Raw genomic sequence first — 15,683 nt, forward strand, 5'->3', positions numbered from 1 at the left:
CAGCCCCAGGGAAGATGGACACAGCTCGGCAGGCAGCACAGAGCGCAGGGAAGGAGTGTGTGCCGGCCACGTTCCTCCTGAAGGGCTGGCAGCAGGGAAGTGTCCTTGAGCTACAGGCAGAAGGCACACTGCTGCACTTGCCTGGTACTGCGAGAGCTCGGCCGTAGAGTACAGCTACGGCGCGTGTCTGCCGGGCCCTGGACCAGCCTCTGTGTGTGCTGATCACAGTCCTCTGCTCAGCACCGTGGCTCCCCAGGACCCATTCCTCCCAGGGTCCATACAGCAGACGTGATAGGGCAGGCAGGGTTTGCCTTTAAGCTCCTTTCTCCTCGACTTGCCAAGGAATCTCCACGCCATGGGCACAGTGAGCCGCTGACAGTTCTGCAGTTCATGTGCCGTTTACGCTGGTCTCACCCTCACGAGATGCCTTGGGAGTCACTGATGGGCTGTGCCCATGCCAGAGGCCCTGGAAGCCACAGCCAAGCAGCCCTCAGGCCCAGGCCTCGGCCCTGCCAACGTCTCAAGGCTGCCAAACCTTCTCTGAGCGGCTTGGTGGGCCAGGCAGACCCCGGAGACAGCCACAGCAGCTCCCCACACCCCATCCCTCGGTCCCCCGACTTGGGCTTTGTTGTTTGGGGTGAGCTCTCATGTGCTCTGTATGAGGACTTGTTGAGCCCGGGCGGAAGAAAGCAGAGGCTTGGAAAGGTAGTTCATCAGGCTTCCCCGGCCAGCACCAGGAGGAGGGCTCAGACAGACGTGCGTCCAGAGCAGTGGTAGGAGGTGACAACACCACCAGGGCCACTTCCTTCCTGAGTCAGCAGCAGGAGGTGGCCTGACACTGCTCAGAGAGAGCTCATCGGGGGCGTGCCTGTGGACTGGGGTCTCGCCAGAGCAGTAGCGTCTTGCCTGGCCTCCGCCTGGGAAGCAGCCCCTGCCAGCAGCCCCCACTTCATTGTCTTATAGTTGGAAGCTCTGAAAAGTGGTCACTGTGTCCCCGCTTTCTGCCTGGTCCCCTGCCTCTGTGCTCTGTAGGTTACCCTCCTGGTTCAGTGGCAGAGGGGACCAGGGGCTGCGAGGAGGATGTGAGGAAGGCAGCCCGAGGGCTTGGCCTGGACGTGTGGGAGGCACCGGACAGGGAGAGGTGGCTGTGCAGCAAGACGCGGCTCAGAACCCCTTCCTGGCGACAGCTGAGTGGGAGGAGAGAGTGAACTGCAGGGCACGCTCTGGGAATGCTGGGAAGGTCTGGAGGTCAGAGAGGCCCGCAGGCAGGAGACACTCGGGGCTTCCTGGTGGACTCCTAGAGGAGAGTCCTCTCGCAGTCCCATCTGCCCTGAGGAAGTAAGCGTGCACTCTGGAGGGGACAGTGTGTCTCAGTCCACAGACTGCACCTATGTCCCTGCACACGTGGGGGCTTGTCCTGCGTGGGGCAGACGTTTTCCCAGCTGCTTTGTGACTGCCCTGAGCCGTGCTCACAGCTGCTGTCCAGCCTCACGCTCACTCACCACTGGCCAGGTCTCTCCACCTGCTCCAGTCCCCTTCATTCACGTGCACTCACAGAGCCCTTGATGGGGGCAGCAGCCCGGGCGGGGCTGAGAATCCCATGGAGAGGGGAGAAGTCCAGCACCCGCCCCCCGCCAGCTGAGGGGATGGGGGGACACGTGTGCAGAGGGAGACCGTGCCCCCAGCCCAGGTCTGGAGCTGTGTCCCATGGAAACCCAGTGCCTGAGGGACAGTGCTGGGGGAAAGAGGCTTTGCTCAGTGGTCAGACTCTGCCCCCGAGTCAGCCTCCCAGCTCAGGGTGAGCGGCTGCAGATTCAGGCTCGGAGCACTGGGGGCGGCTCATAAAGGGGAAGGACATTTGGGTCCCTTCTGGGGGCAGGGGGAGGTCTTTCAGGAGCTCAGTGCCTCTCTTCACTGCTCCATGGGCCAGTGTTTCTGGGCATGGTGGCCAGCAGGTGTCTTCACGTCAGAGGGGAGGAGACGCGAGGCAGGCCCAGGTCAAGCCATCCCCCTGCCGTGGCTCCGGACAAACGTGACTCCATGCTCAACATGGCTACCTCAGAGCCAGGGAGACCTGGCCCCGGTCAGGGCAGCGCAGGAGACAGTGTGAAGACGGAGGCCAGGTCTCTCCGTCCTGCTCCAGTCCCCAGGGACGCCTGCAGGTCCACGTGAAGAGTCCAAGTCTTCAGCCAAAGTGGCCTCAGGTCCCCAGAGAGTGGCCCAGGCCACCGTCATCACCACAACCCACAGGTCAGAGGTGTGGTCTGCAGCAAGACGGGGGTGGGGGTGACACTGCATTGTCCACTGTGTGACCTCCAGGGTTGGTGGCTTTTGGATCAACTCAACAAGTGAGGTGGGGACACTGCCTTGTGGCACAGAGTGGTGGGCAGGGCACCTGGTCTATCGCCTGGTTCTGCCCTACATCCCTCTTCTCTCTGCTCCTGTGTCCTGCTCCATTCTGTAGCAGTGTCCCTCTGCCACTGCCCCTGGTTTTCAGAATTGGGTTTAAATATCTCCACTCAACGTCCCCAGCCACCACAGAGGGTCCAGACCCCTGTGCCCCTTGCTCGCCTGCTGTGGGTTTTACATGGGACTGTTGGCAGAACATTTCTGGTGGCCACGCCTGGGCCCCTCAGCACTGCAGGACACCCAGCCAGGGGACTCGAGGCGGCAGCTCCCTGCCCCTGCAGCCAGGCGGGAAGCCCAGCAGCCCCCCGCTGGCCTTTCCCATCTCAGTGCTGGGCATTGAGACCTGGGGGTTGGTGCTGACGTCTGGCAGGATCCGGCTGGGACTGGGCTCCGCCTGACTCAGCTGCACAGAGGGCCTGGCACCAAGGTCTAGCCATCGCAGCCCTGCGCTTGCCTCACTGTGCCAGCCGCACGGGTGGCTCTGAGCTGCAGCCTCAGGGGGCAGGGGCCGTGGACTCTGGCTGCCTTTCTCAGGAGAGCAGTGGGCGGCTGCTTGATGGCTCTGACATTCAAGGAGCCAGCAGCGTGCGTTCGTCACCCGTAAAGCACATCCGAGCTGACGCCAGTGCCTGCGATTCACCCCGCGTGCTTTGCACACAGCACTGCTGAGCTGTTCTCAGCCGGCCCTGAGTGGAGTCTGGGGAGAGTGTCAGACAGGCTCTCGTGGCTCCTTGCCTCGGGGCTCCTGCTGTCTCTGGTGCTTCCTTCTGTGTCTGGCCGCTGGCCAGCCCTGCTTCTGCTCTTCAGCAGAGGATTCCGCCTGACTCCTGCAGCAGGATCCAAAATGTCCCCACTGCCACAAGCCACTTGGATGCAAGCCATGTTCCCTGGGGGCTTGACCCTGGCAGCAGACCTGGGAGACAGGCTGAAGAGGAACCAGCTGGGCAGACATCAGCCTCCTGGGCCTGCATTGGGCCCCCAGACCCTGTGACGAGGCCTCTGGGGTTCACTGCCCTGCACGGTGCCCCATCGAGCCGTCCTGTCTCCGGACACAGAGTCAGATCCTTTCACAGCTGCAGTGAGAGGGGGCACACGCTCTCCGTGTCTCCTTAGGGAACACTGACCCCTTCCTGGAGCTCCACCCTCCTGATCACCTCCCAAGGCCCCACCTCCCTGCAGGGAAGGGGGTGCAAATACTCCCCGCATCTCAGGGTGCCACTGGACCAGCGGCCTAGGTCCTGATGGCCGAATGGGGAGGGTTCTGTACACGGCGAAGACTGATGTGCAGCTTGAACCTGCGGCCAGGCCAGGGAAGCCAGGAGCCCTCTGTTCTCTCTGCTCAGCATTCGTCAGGACCCTCCTGGGCCCCAGAGGCACAGAATGGAAGTCACGTCTCCTGCCTTGAGTGGACCCTGGCACACTTCCTCCCGCTGCTCCCCAGACTCTCCGGTGGAGGTCTTGTTGTCAAGGGCCCTGTCTCCATGACGGTGAGACCCACACTAATGTCCAGGCAGAAGGCCTTCCAGTCCCGTGACAGTGGCTGGTGCTGTCAGAACCCCAAGTGGGACCCAGAGCGAGAGCCCGGGCTTGGTGCTCTCAGCCCTGGCGGCCCTGGCTCCTGGCACTGTCCTGTCAGCCTCCTCCGGCAGGCCCCGGCAGACCCGCCCTCACCACTGACCTTGGCGTTTTAAAAATAACTTTTAACTCTAGTGGAATACTTGGAGCACACATCGGCATGAGGAAGGAAGTGAGATTACCAGGTCCCACAGCGCACAGGGACTCACCCACTGGCCCTCCCCACCCCCCTGGTGGCTTGCAGTCCCTACTGCACATTTGCACCTTAAAATGACCTGGGGAGCTTAAAAAATCCCTCCCGCCTGGGCCCCATCCCAGGCTAATTACACCAGGCCCTGGGAAGCCTGGCACAGCCTTTCAGAGCGCCCCAAGGATCTGGCCACTGGCTACCACATCGGGTCTTTTGATTCAGTATTTTACTTACATCCTTCATCTAGATCCAAACAGCTACCTCAAAAAAAAAAAAAAAATCAAAGAAGAGCAAAGTGAAAGACTCTTCCCGCAGGTGCTTGTTTGCCCGTCTCCTCGGATCTGGACAAGGGGAGACGGCGCCCAGGGAGACCCCAGGTGGGCCCCAGAAGGACAGAGGGAGCTGGGTTTCCTGGTTACTCAGGGGAGGGACTGGCCTTGGGTGTACCCCACCCCAGCATTTCGCCCTGTGCTGAAGACCACCACTGCAGCTGCCCAGAGAACACACCAGGACGGCAGGAGGGGACGTTGGCACTCACTGTGCCTCCTGGGTCTGCTGTCAAATGTGCCAAAGCGAGAAGTGTGATGGCCCTTCCGTGGTGGTCCCTGTCCACCCATTGATCCCACCATTGTACCTTCTTACATGAGCCTGATCCTGTCTGTTCACGTTCACTCCTCCATCTAGCCACCCTTCCTTCTCATTTCTGACTAATTTCAAAGTAAGCTACAGATGTCACTACACTGTGTCATCATTTATTATGATCATTGGCTGCATTTCAACTTCTGTGCCAGTTTTTACCTCTATGTTTAGACTCAGTGAACGCACAGCTGTGCTCACTCCGCTCAGGTGGGACAGATGCAAGAGGGACCCAAGCTCAGGGTGACCAAGGATCACCTGTTTACTATCAAGGACAGCACCCGGGACCCACCACAGAGGAGATACAGAGGGTCGGGGCCGGGAGGTCTGGGGACCTCCATGTCCTCCTCAGGGCTCTGTTACCGTGGGCCCAGGGCAGGCTCTAGCCCGGGGCTCATTTGCTCATGTTTTGAAGTCAGTGTCCCTTTAAGGATAAGCATCGAGTTAAGTGTTGTAGTTGGGCAAGTGCAACAGAGGGCGTGACCAAGCACAGTGTGGGCTTCAGGAGTGTCCCAGAGATCTGCCTGGGGCAGCAGGGGCACGGCCAGCAACTGGGTAGGCTGTGCACAGGGCAGCGCTGGAGGCCCTGCACCAGCGCTCCTCGAGTTGTGCCGTGTAAGACCTGCACAAGGATTCACAGTGGCCAAGGAGGAGCATAGGAGCCCACATCGATAGGATTAACCGCAGTTAATTGTGCTATACAAGTCCCCGCTCCTTTACCGACATCTGATCCCCATGACAACCCAGTGGGCTGGCAGAGGTCAAAAGCTCGCCCTCACTCCAAACAGCCTGGCCCTCCCGTTCCTGACATGGCGGCCAGGGTGTGATGTCAGCCCTGGGTGCTGTTCCCGCAGCCAGAAGAGCTCTTTCTTGCACTGTACAGAGGTGTGTGGCTCCAGATCCTCCGGCTCCCTTGGTTGGGCACGCCCCTCCTTCCTGGGCCCTGGGTTGCACCACTACTTGGCTTTTGTGCTGCTTGAAGCTCAAGTGGGTGGTCCCCCGGCAGCCCTGGAGCTGGGGAGCTTCACTCTCACTGCTATGGCTTGACCCTGCATGTCCCCCAGAGTCTTGCTGCCAGGATGGAGCTTTGGGGGGTAGGGCCCCTGGGGGGTCTTCAGGTCACTGGGGGCATGCCCTTGGAGGGGATCCCAGCCCCTCCTCTTCCTCTCTTCTGGTTTCCTGGCTGCCATAAGGTAGCCCTCCGTGATGGGCTGCCTCACCACAGGCCCTAAAGCGTCAGGGCCAGTTGACCACGGATGGACACCTCCAAATCTGTGGGTTAAAACAAACCCTTTCTCGGTTGACTAGCTCAGGTATTGCTGCAGCCGCGGAGCTGAGGGGCACCGCCCTGGAGCTGCGTCTGCTGCTGTGGGTTATAATGCACGAACTCTCACTTCTGTGGAGGAGCTGTATACAGGCTCAGGTCCCAGGAGGAGGAAATACTGGAGCCAGGCTTGGAAGCGGGGCTTCCTCCCCAGGCCCTGGATTCCTCCCACAGCTGGATGCTCTGCCTGCTGACTGACAGAGATGGTCCCTTCCGCCTGATCCTGATCCTATGGTGCCAGGATCTGTCACTCTGCTCTGGCTCTGCTCTGGCTCAGTTAAACCTAGTTGTTATTATTTTTTATCCCTAACCCACAATTGCCTCCTCACTTCTCAGAATGTTCAGCTCAGATGAAGGCAACGTTTGGACAGATGGTTCATTAAAATGTAGTAGAAAACATTAAAAGTGTTACAGACACACAATGAATGTATGGGAAATGCTTAGACTTCATGTTCAAAAGAGATTCCTTAATCCAATTAGGGATAAAGGCTGAAGTTTCTGTTTCTAGGTAGAAAGGAGAGGGAAGATTTTATAGATATGTTAATGCTACTGAAGATGTTGACTTGTTTATTTCAAATTTCATACAACACGTATTATTAAAAAGTGATATTTGTAAGCCTTTAGTGTCAATTTAGCATAGTGATTTTGGTCTTCAAGTTCCATGTAGGCACCAACTTTTAGTCTATTTCTTTGAAATTTATTCTATATTTTATCCTTTAAAAAAGTTAGTCCTCAGCCAAGTCGTATAAATATCCACCATTACCTTCTTCTTTGCTTTTACATTTTCGTATTCTTACAATAAATACTTTAAGCATTCTTAAGTAGTTTTGTGTATTGGGGAAATGGGACTTTAAAATGTTGTCTCCCCTCCATGGATTCCCCGCCCAGTGTCATTAAGTACCCACCCTGTACCCAGCATTTCCTAGCGTATCTGAAGCGCACGTGTGCTTTCTCTGTTTTCTAGCTGGATTGCCCACTGCTTACGGGCACAGTGCTGTTCTGCTGCAGCTCACCTTTCCCTGGGAGCCTCTGGGGGTGCTTTGTACCTGGGAGAGCAGCTGGCCTTGTTCTTTCTCAGGTCGGCTTTACACTTTCACTCATTTCTTAAGTTGTACGTCACAGCTGAATCTTGATCGTGGACCCCACAAACTCACGTTGGCATTTTTAGAATATGCACATTCATACTTTCCAGCGTTCCAGCCAGAAACACGCTCCCCGCCTGGCTCGGGCTGTCCGGGCATCAGCCCTGCCGAGCTGCCTCAGCTGCTTCCACAACAGCAGCCCCAAAGGAAAGTCCGTGTGCATTGGGAGAAGCTTTCAGGTCACTCTGAAAATCACCTGAAAGCAGAGATCATTTCTCCTATTGGTAAGCTAAACCCTGCATCTAAAATACATATATATATATATATATATATATATATATATATATATATATATATATATATTTGTGTGTGAAAAGGGGCATAGAAATTTTCAGATCCTTTGCCTATTAGGCTCACACTTGGGAATTTACCCTGAGCATACAGTGGACCTTCAGATACAGGAGTGTTTATTGAAGCAAAAAGTTTGCTTGTGGAGAAGAGAGGACTTCCATAAGGTGTAACTGCATAATGGACTATTACATAGCAATCTAAAGTAATTTAAAGGACTGAAAAACTATTAGAAGATTTTTTTTAACAGATTATAATTTAAAATGATGGAAAAGATCACAAGACACTTTTGGTGAGTTGTGTCACTGTGACCAAAATACCCAGCAAGAAAAACTTACAGAAGGAAAATTTTATTTGGGACCCATGGTTTCAGAAGATTCAGTCCATAGAAGGCCGACTCCTTTGCTCTGGCTCAAGGTGAGGCAGCACATCGTGGCACAAGAGCCCAGTGGAGGAAAGACACCAGCTCAGGGCAGCCAGGAAGCAGAGAGGGGGGTGGGTTGGGGCCACCAGGAAGATGCGCCCTTTCAGAGCACTTCACCATGAGCCACCTCCTCCAGCCACGCCCACCTGCCCACCATCACCACCTCTCCTCCATTCAAACCAGGTGGACGATGAGTTCACATCTCTCAATCCCATCATCTCACCTCTGCACGTTCCTGCAGTAACAGGAGCTTGTGAGGGACACCTTACATCCAAACCATAACAGAAGTGAACATTTTAAATGCCGGGTTGGTAAGATGGACCGTCCTAGGAAAGCCGGCACGGAAGCCTTCCCTGGGCAAGGTTGAGGGAAGGGGGACGGGGCTTGAGTTTGAGCAGTGGGGAAAGCCAGCACTGCCTCTCTGCACCTCACTCTGGCCTCCCCCTTGGTGGGCTACAGGTCTAGAGCATCTAGATTCACATTCCCCAAGGTTTGAGGGCTTTGTTTCACTTGGGTTCAGTGGAAATGGTGCTGGCCAGACTCTAGCTGGCCTCCTCCCTCCCTCTGTGTGCCTACACCAACCATTTCCTTTAGATAATCAGTGACACAAGATCTGGAGGTCCAAATAAAACATATATACCTGTGTGTGTGTAGGCGTGTGTATGCGTGTGTGTCAACACATATGTATGCACACAGGCATGTTGCTTTCCTCTTGTAGCTTCTCAAAGCTCATTTAGAACGTGTGTCTTAAGGGCAAAGATCTGGGTTGAGAGGGCTCAACATTTCACTGAAACTTCACAAGTTGCCAATCAGAAAACATCTATTTTTACCGAAGAGGAAGAAGTGTCCTCAGCTGACAGAAGCGCCATCTAAACCGCTGCATGGCCAGCTGTGGGGACAAAAGCATCCAAAACACAAGACAAAGGGCTGTTTACACGGAATCAAGCCGACTTTTTTTTTTCTTTTTTTAAAAGCTGGATGAGGGAAACAAATCAGAAGGCTACTGGGATGTTTTAAATAGCCAGGCTGCAGTGTTTCACAGGAAAGGCCGGGTCCATGGGAACAACAAAGCTAAACACTGGCACAGAGTGTGCGCGCTCCTGCTCCGACACCCGCGGCTCCAGGGGCAGCTTCCAGGGAAGAGGTGAGGTGGACATCTGGAAAAGCACGTCAGTGTGAACTACATTTCGATACTGCACCTGAGGATCCATATAACGTCTGGAAAAGCCTGCAGAATCCCCCTGCCGAGGGTGCTGGAGCTTGCCCGGCTCCACGGGCCATTCTGTCACCCAAGAAGCCCACTGTAAAGAGGAGACTTGAGACAGGGAATCTAGCAAGGTTCACGGGAGCAAGGACTGCTTCCAGCCCGGGCCCCACTGGAGCCAGCAGAGGCCAGGCTGGCCAGGCAAGGAGGCCAGGTGGTGTGCAGAGGGCAAGGAGGCCAGGTGGTGTGCAGAGGGCAAGGAGGGCAGGTGGTGTGCAGAGGGCAAGGAGGGCAGGTGGTGTGCAGAGGGCAAGGAGGCCAGGTGGTGTGCAGAGGGCAAGGAGGGCAGGTGGTGTCCAGAGGGCAAGGAGGGCAGGTGGTGTCCAGAGGGCAAGGAGGCCAGGCGGTGTGCAGAGGGCAAGGAGGGCAGGTGGTGTGCAGAGGGCAAGGAGGGCAGGTGGTGTGCAGAGGGCAAGGAGGCCAGGTGGTGTGCAGAGGGCAAGGAGGGCAGGTGGTGTGCAGAGGGCAAGGAGGGCAGGTGGTGTGCAGAGGGCAAGGAGGGCAGGTGGTGTGCAGAGGCCGGAAGTGAAGACGGTGAAGCCTGATGGGCAGCCCGGGGGGACGGCGGTGACATGGCTGTCTGTCAGGAGGATGCTCTCTTAACCGGGTGTGGCTTGTGCACGTCCTTGGCGGTGGCCTCCCCAGGTGTTAGGACCACTGCGGTGGAATTTAGGACCAGAAGGTCTGATGCTGTAGGACTAGGCAAAGCTGCCTGTTGGTCCCGAGGGAAACACAACCCACGCTGGTCCAGCAGGCGAAAAACTGCCCATAAATGCAGGTAACCAGGAATTTTCAAGTTTTTCCCCTTTAAATCCAATGACTTCTGAGAGAAGACCTGGCCATCCTGGGCTCCAGTGAGCCCCAGGAAGTCTCCGTCCATAGCTATGTGACTATAGGGCGGGGGGGGGGGGGGGGGGGGCGACGCTGGTCTTTGGCTGCCCCAACACCTGCTCCCTATAGGGCAGCTACTCTCTTCCCTTTAGGGCAGGAGAACACACGGCACTTGAGCCAGACTCCAGGTGGGACAGGTGAGGAGCCGATGGCTCACAGCCCAGCCAAGGCAAGTGTCTGCTGCAGACGCCGTTCTCCTGCCCAGGGTGAGTGTCCTTGAAGAGCAAAGGCCAGATGCAGGAGCTTCTCTGGGTTTTGTGACCAGGGCCCTTGGAGGCTTGGTGTGGAACTGGAAGTGGTTTTCCCAGGAATTCCTCAGCAAGACACTTGGAGTCTGTTGACCACTTTCTGGGAAAAAGAAGTATTTGGAGGAAGAAAGATTTATTTTTAACAAGTAATACTCCTAGCAAGGACTTTATCTTGTTTCATTCTTTAAATGAGATAGATTTCAAAGTTAAATAGTTCTCAAGAAATAATATAATAATATTATAAGAGCTTTAAAAAAATACCCTGCTATGATTATTCCTTTCCCAATGCTCTCACAAATATACTCAGTGTTCATTCTACAGCATTTTAATTTAAAGCCACTCTTTTACCCCCCAAACACTGAGAAAATCAAGAATTGACTTGTTCTTGTTTCTGTTGGGTCCTAGCCGTTGTTTGCATGCCCTGCCTCTGACAGCCCAACCCTCCAAAGTCCAAACACCCCTTTGTGGGGCAGAGACTCACTCCCAGAGCGGACATGGCAGAAGCCTCTGTAAGCCTGGCACGAGGGCCCCGCACCTGGGCCCCGGGAGGGCACACGGCACTGACACCTTTCTTTTGCTTGAATGATTGGTGAACTCAGCCCAAAGGGGTGGAGAGTCCTCGAAAATTCTTTTATTTTTTAAATTTTCATTTAAAAATATTTTTAGTTGTAGATGAACACATGCCTCTATTTAATTGATTTCTATGTGGTGCTGAGGATCAAACCCAGTGCCTCACACGTGCTAGGCAAGCTCTCTACCACTGAGATACAGCCCCAGACCAAACTCTTCTATTTTGATTTTTATTTGTTGTGGTTCTAGGGGTAGAACCCAGGGCCTTGTGCACACTGGTCAAGCACTCTACCACTGAGCTGCATCCCCAACCCCTGGAAAACTCTTGTAACTTTTATTTTTTTCAAGAAATCACATATGTAAACAAACACACAGACTACAAACCATTTTGCTGATGCCTTTAAAAATTCCCTTAGGAATTATCCATTCGTCAGTTTTTAAGCATTTGGGTGCTCTGATGAATGCAGGCCAGCTGTCCCCTAGACTTGATTGGTACTTCACGTGGTTCACGGAGGAGGGACAGTCACTAGCCCATTGCTGGAGTGCTGGGCACACCCAGGCATCACCAATCCCTGACCAGGCGAGGCCTGTCACTTGCTTCATGACTAGTGGCACTTTTGGCCAAGCCAGCCCTTCAGATGCCTCTTGGTCTTGGCCTTGTAAACTTCCTGCCATCCCAGCCCTGGAGGGTGCTGTGCCACCTGCTGCTAGCCACACCTGCTTCCGTGTTTCTGACCTTTCACCCCTGGGCAGCCCAGTCACCTCCCCTGCAAGGAATTCCCCTGCCCTCCTCAGGAGCCAAAGGGGCAAGTGCCAGTGAACCATGTGGTGTGTGTGTGTGTGTGGGGGGATATCACCATCTATCCAGCTGGCCACCTAATGCTGGGATCACAAAGTCTATTGGCTATTCCAATAACTCAAGAAAACGACAAGAAAGCACGTAACCACCCAGAAGGACCTTTTCAATAATCCGGGGATGGCTCTCCAACACTGAGGGTCTATGGAAAGAGAGAACCCCTGGAATTCTTTATTCTTATTTAGGGGTCACACAAGGGGAGGTTTCATGGAACATTCTATCCCCCAAAGGGCAAAGGGGTAGGATTACAAAGGAACAGGTGAGTGTAGCTCAGTCCCACCTGGTGACGCCAACTCCTGGAGCCAGCGTCATCATCCCAGGTGGGTAAAGCCCAAGTTACTGCAGAATGATGATCCTTCAGTGCCCGGGGCAGCAGGAATTAAAGACATGTTCATCCAGGGCAGCTCCCGACAGGGACCACTCTTCCAGGTTTGCTAGTTGATTGTTCTAGGGTCACTTTTCCATGGTTCTGCGTTGTGTAGTTCTTTTCGTATCTCAACAAACTGAAGCAGGAACAGCTATGACTGGATTTTTCCTGTTGCAGTCATTCTTGAAGCTCAACACATCATGGAGAAAAGGAAAAGCAAGAAATGGCACATTCTCCTGTGGCACCTGCATCAAGGTGGCTGCTCTGTTCTTGCCTCACATTTCTCCACAAGGTGAGCAGGCATCAATCTGTCCTTAAAAACAAAAACAGCAACAACAACAAAAAAAACAGAGGTAGGCTGGGTGGTGCGGTGGCATCCTAAGGCCCAGGAGGCAGGTCGTGACTTCAAAGCCAACCTCAGCTACTTAGTGAGGCCCTAAGCAGCTTAGTGAGACCCTGTCTCCAAATAAAAAGGGCTGGGAGTGGTTCAGTGCTAAAGGGCCCTTGGGTTAAATCCATGGTCCCAAACACTACAGCAACAAAAACAGGCCCAGACCATAACACACCGTGCATTTCAAAAACCTGGAAGAAAGGACCAGAAAGCTCTTACCTGGAGAGATGGTGACGATCCTGTGAGATCGATGTGTTCAACCTGAGTTAGACACTTCACAATGTAGACAAGGCCACAACAGAATGGTGCCCCTTAATGTGTACAGTTTTTTGTGTTTTTATGTGTCAGTGAAAAGTAAGACCTAAAATCCCCCTAGCCCCTGCAATCGGGAGGGCGAGGGTGGCCTCGGGAGTTGTGCTGGGAGGCCTCCTGCAGGAGTTCCCCTCCCCTGCAGCTCCGGGCCTCCTCCTCCCTCAGGAAGCCTAAGTGCTGTGGAACCCAATGACGCCCCAGCCCAGACCTCTCCTGTGCATCCAGCAGCCCTCTGCAGCACCGGCCCCGCCATGCTGTCATGTGCGCACTTCCCAGGACACTCCCAGGACTGTCACCAGGAGCAGAGAACTGGCTCCGCAGAGTAGCTGGAAGAGTCCCACCATTGCCGTGCTCCTAGTGACTTTGGTGTTCTAGACAGGAAGTGCTGCGGTTTTGAGAATTTGCCAGGTCCTGTTCACGCACATGTGCACTCTCTTTGTGAGACCCCTCACCACACCTTGGCCCTCCCACTGATAACTCAGGATCATCTCCTTTTTAATAAAGACAGGTGGCCATCATTAAAGCACAGCAAGCCTTAGTGAAAATCTCGCATGCCACTGGGGAGCGCTGGCACAGGTACCCTTCACTTCTCCCAGCGGGTAGCTCTGTCTCTGCAGCTTCAATTTTAAAGCATTTTCGCCTTCAGGTCAGCTATCAATACACATACAGACTTTTATTTTCAAAAGAACTTGAGTTTGTTCAATAGAGAACACATTTAAAAAAAAACATTTTTAATAGCTGGGAAGATGGTTCAGTGGTAAAACACTTCCTAGCATGCATGAAGTCCCGGGTTCAATCCCCATCACCACATAAAAAAAAATAAACACCAGCAATGAAATGATTTTAAAAATCTAGAAATACACCTTGCTTTTAAAATGTTATTGAAGGCCGTGTTTGCTTTGCTGAATTCCAACAGAAGGGCTTGGATCTACAGTGATAACATCTTTTAGTGTGGCTTTGGGGAACAGCAAATGTCAAATCTTCCAAACGATGGTTTGTTCCTGTTGTGTTCGTTGCATTGCTATATGATTAGGCTCATGAAAGCTGAAGCAAATTTTGCAACAGATATGTTTGGCTTGAGCTAAATTAAATAAACCCCTGGAATTACCCAATTGGCAATTACTGCTTGGTGTGCCTCATTAGGAAAGGGCACAGGGTTTTTAGTACCTCTCTGCAGGATCCCTAAGTTAGGAGGAGTCCCAGCTGAAAGCCTGGTAAACACCAGGCGGGGTTTTTTGTTTGTTTGTTTGTTTTGTTTTGTTTTGCTGTTTTAGTAATTTTGTGTTAGCTTCTGGGACATGTCTTGAGCTGTCAGAGGTGCAACTGGAAAGGGGAGTTGAGGTTCCACTTCCTTCTGTGGGCATGTGTGCCTTCTTAAGGAGGATACTTGTGCTTCTGCAGCCCGTGAGCACTTGTCCTGAGCTGCTGCCACCTTGGGTGGGAGACATTGGGGTGTCCTGGGCAGACTTTCCTCACCAGTCACATGACTTTCCTCACCAGTGAGATGAGAATGTTAGTTGAAGGCTGCAAGCGCCTTCTTCAAAATCTCTCCCTAGCTTATAATTTGCTTTTCATAATAAAGAGAGGCTGTTTACTCTGTGCTCAGCCTTTTTTTTTCTTCCTTGTGAATAATTTCTTTAGAAAAAACTGCTGTTCTGTTCTGCAAGCCACGACGCTGTTGTGTTGGAAATGGGGCTTTGACGGCATCCTGCACAGAACTGGCTTGGGTCCCAAACGCCATTGTGTCTTTTGGGACCAAACTGCAGACTGTTAGTGGATGAAATGGTTTCTGTAAGCCTCTGAGTGCTGCTTTGAAGCGCAACAGTTGCGAGCTAAAATGACGTCCCTGTGTTTAACTGGCCCCTGCAGAGGACGATGTCAATGCAGGCTTCTTATGTACCAGTTTTATTCTGGAGTTCCGGTTCCTGAACACTGTAGAATTTCAGTGCTTTTGGATCTGTTGTTATGTTCTCTCCCCATCTCAGTCTCTGCACAGCCAAATCCCACAGAGTGGCCTACACAAGAGAAATGTCCTCTCTCCTTAGCTGGCCACATCACATGGACCCTGATTCCACGTCAGGTGGCATCCTCAGAGGGAGAGCCGGATGTCAGCTGGGCCTGTGGGCCACGGGCAGATTCAGCCCATGACACAGTCACGTGCCTTTTTGTTACAATGCACTTGGTTCTGAGGATTTTAGAGATTTTTGGAGAGAGGAAATGGCTCAGCTGCGACAACTCCACTAGAAGTCAGTGTTTTCTCTTATTTTACCAAATATTTTGTACATCTCCACCTTCACGGTAGGACCACCAGGGTGACTGGGGAGTCTTATGAAAATGTCTGTCAAGGTCACCAATGAGGTCGAGAGGCCTCACCATCTCAAGCCCAGGATGGCCCATTCAGCTGGGCCTTTGCCCTCGGGTCACAGAACATGACATGGCCCTGCCGTCACAGCTGCTGCTGCTCCTGCCATTATGCAGAGCAGGAAGCTGCACTGTAGGGGGCGGCTGAAGACAGCCCTGGGTGCAGGCGCAGAACCAGTACCAGCTCCCACCCCACGCTGCCCTAGGGAAGGTCGGCTTCCCTTTGGTTGTAGAAATCCATGGGGTACAGGCTCCTTCTTTCCCTCCTGCCCTTCCTTCCTCCTCCTCCTCTCCCAAGGAAGATTTAAGGGATGAGCACAGGAGTGCTCTTGGTTTCACTTGAACAAGGGAGTGCTTTCCGCGTGGGGCTGGGTTTCACTGAGCCTGATGCCAGCGCATCTCCTGCCCCAGGACTTGGTGACCTGGCTCTCTGGC

At 53.7% G+C, this 15,683-nt stretch overlaps 1 long non-coding RNA gene across 1 annotated transcript; it reads left to right on the forward strand.

Annotated features, from left to right (window-relative positions):
- The first annotated feature begins 10,228 nt into the window (after positions 1-10,228).
- LOC124095876 (uncharacterized) lies at positions 10,229-14,380 on the forward strand. The gene is made up of 3 exons (XR_006852670.2): positions 10,229-10,349; positions 12,362-12,476; positions 13,053-14,380. It is a non-coding gene; the product is annotated as an uncharacterized LOC124095876 (long non-coding RNA).
- The last annotated feature ends 1,303 nt before the right edge of the window (positions 14,381-15,683 follow it).

This window comes from Marmota monax, unplaced genomic scaffold, assembly GCF_021218885.2.
Source record: "Marmota monax isolate L192 unplaced genomic scaffold, Marmota_monax_Labrador192_F-V1.1 WCK01_AAM20220418_F8-fsc00083, whole genome shotgun sequence".
NCBI classification, from domain to species: domain Eukaryota; kingdom Metazoa; phylum Chordata; class Mammalia; order Rodentia; family Sciuridae; genus Marmota; species Marmota monax.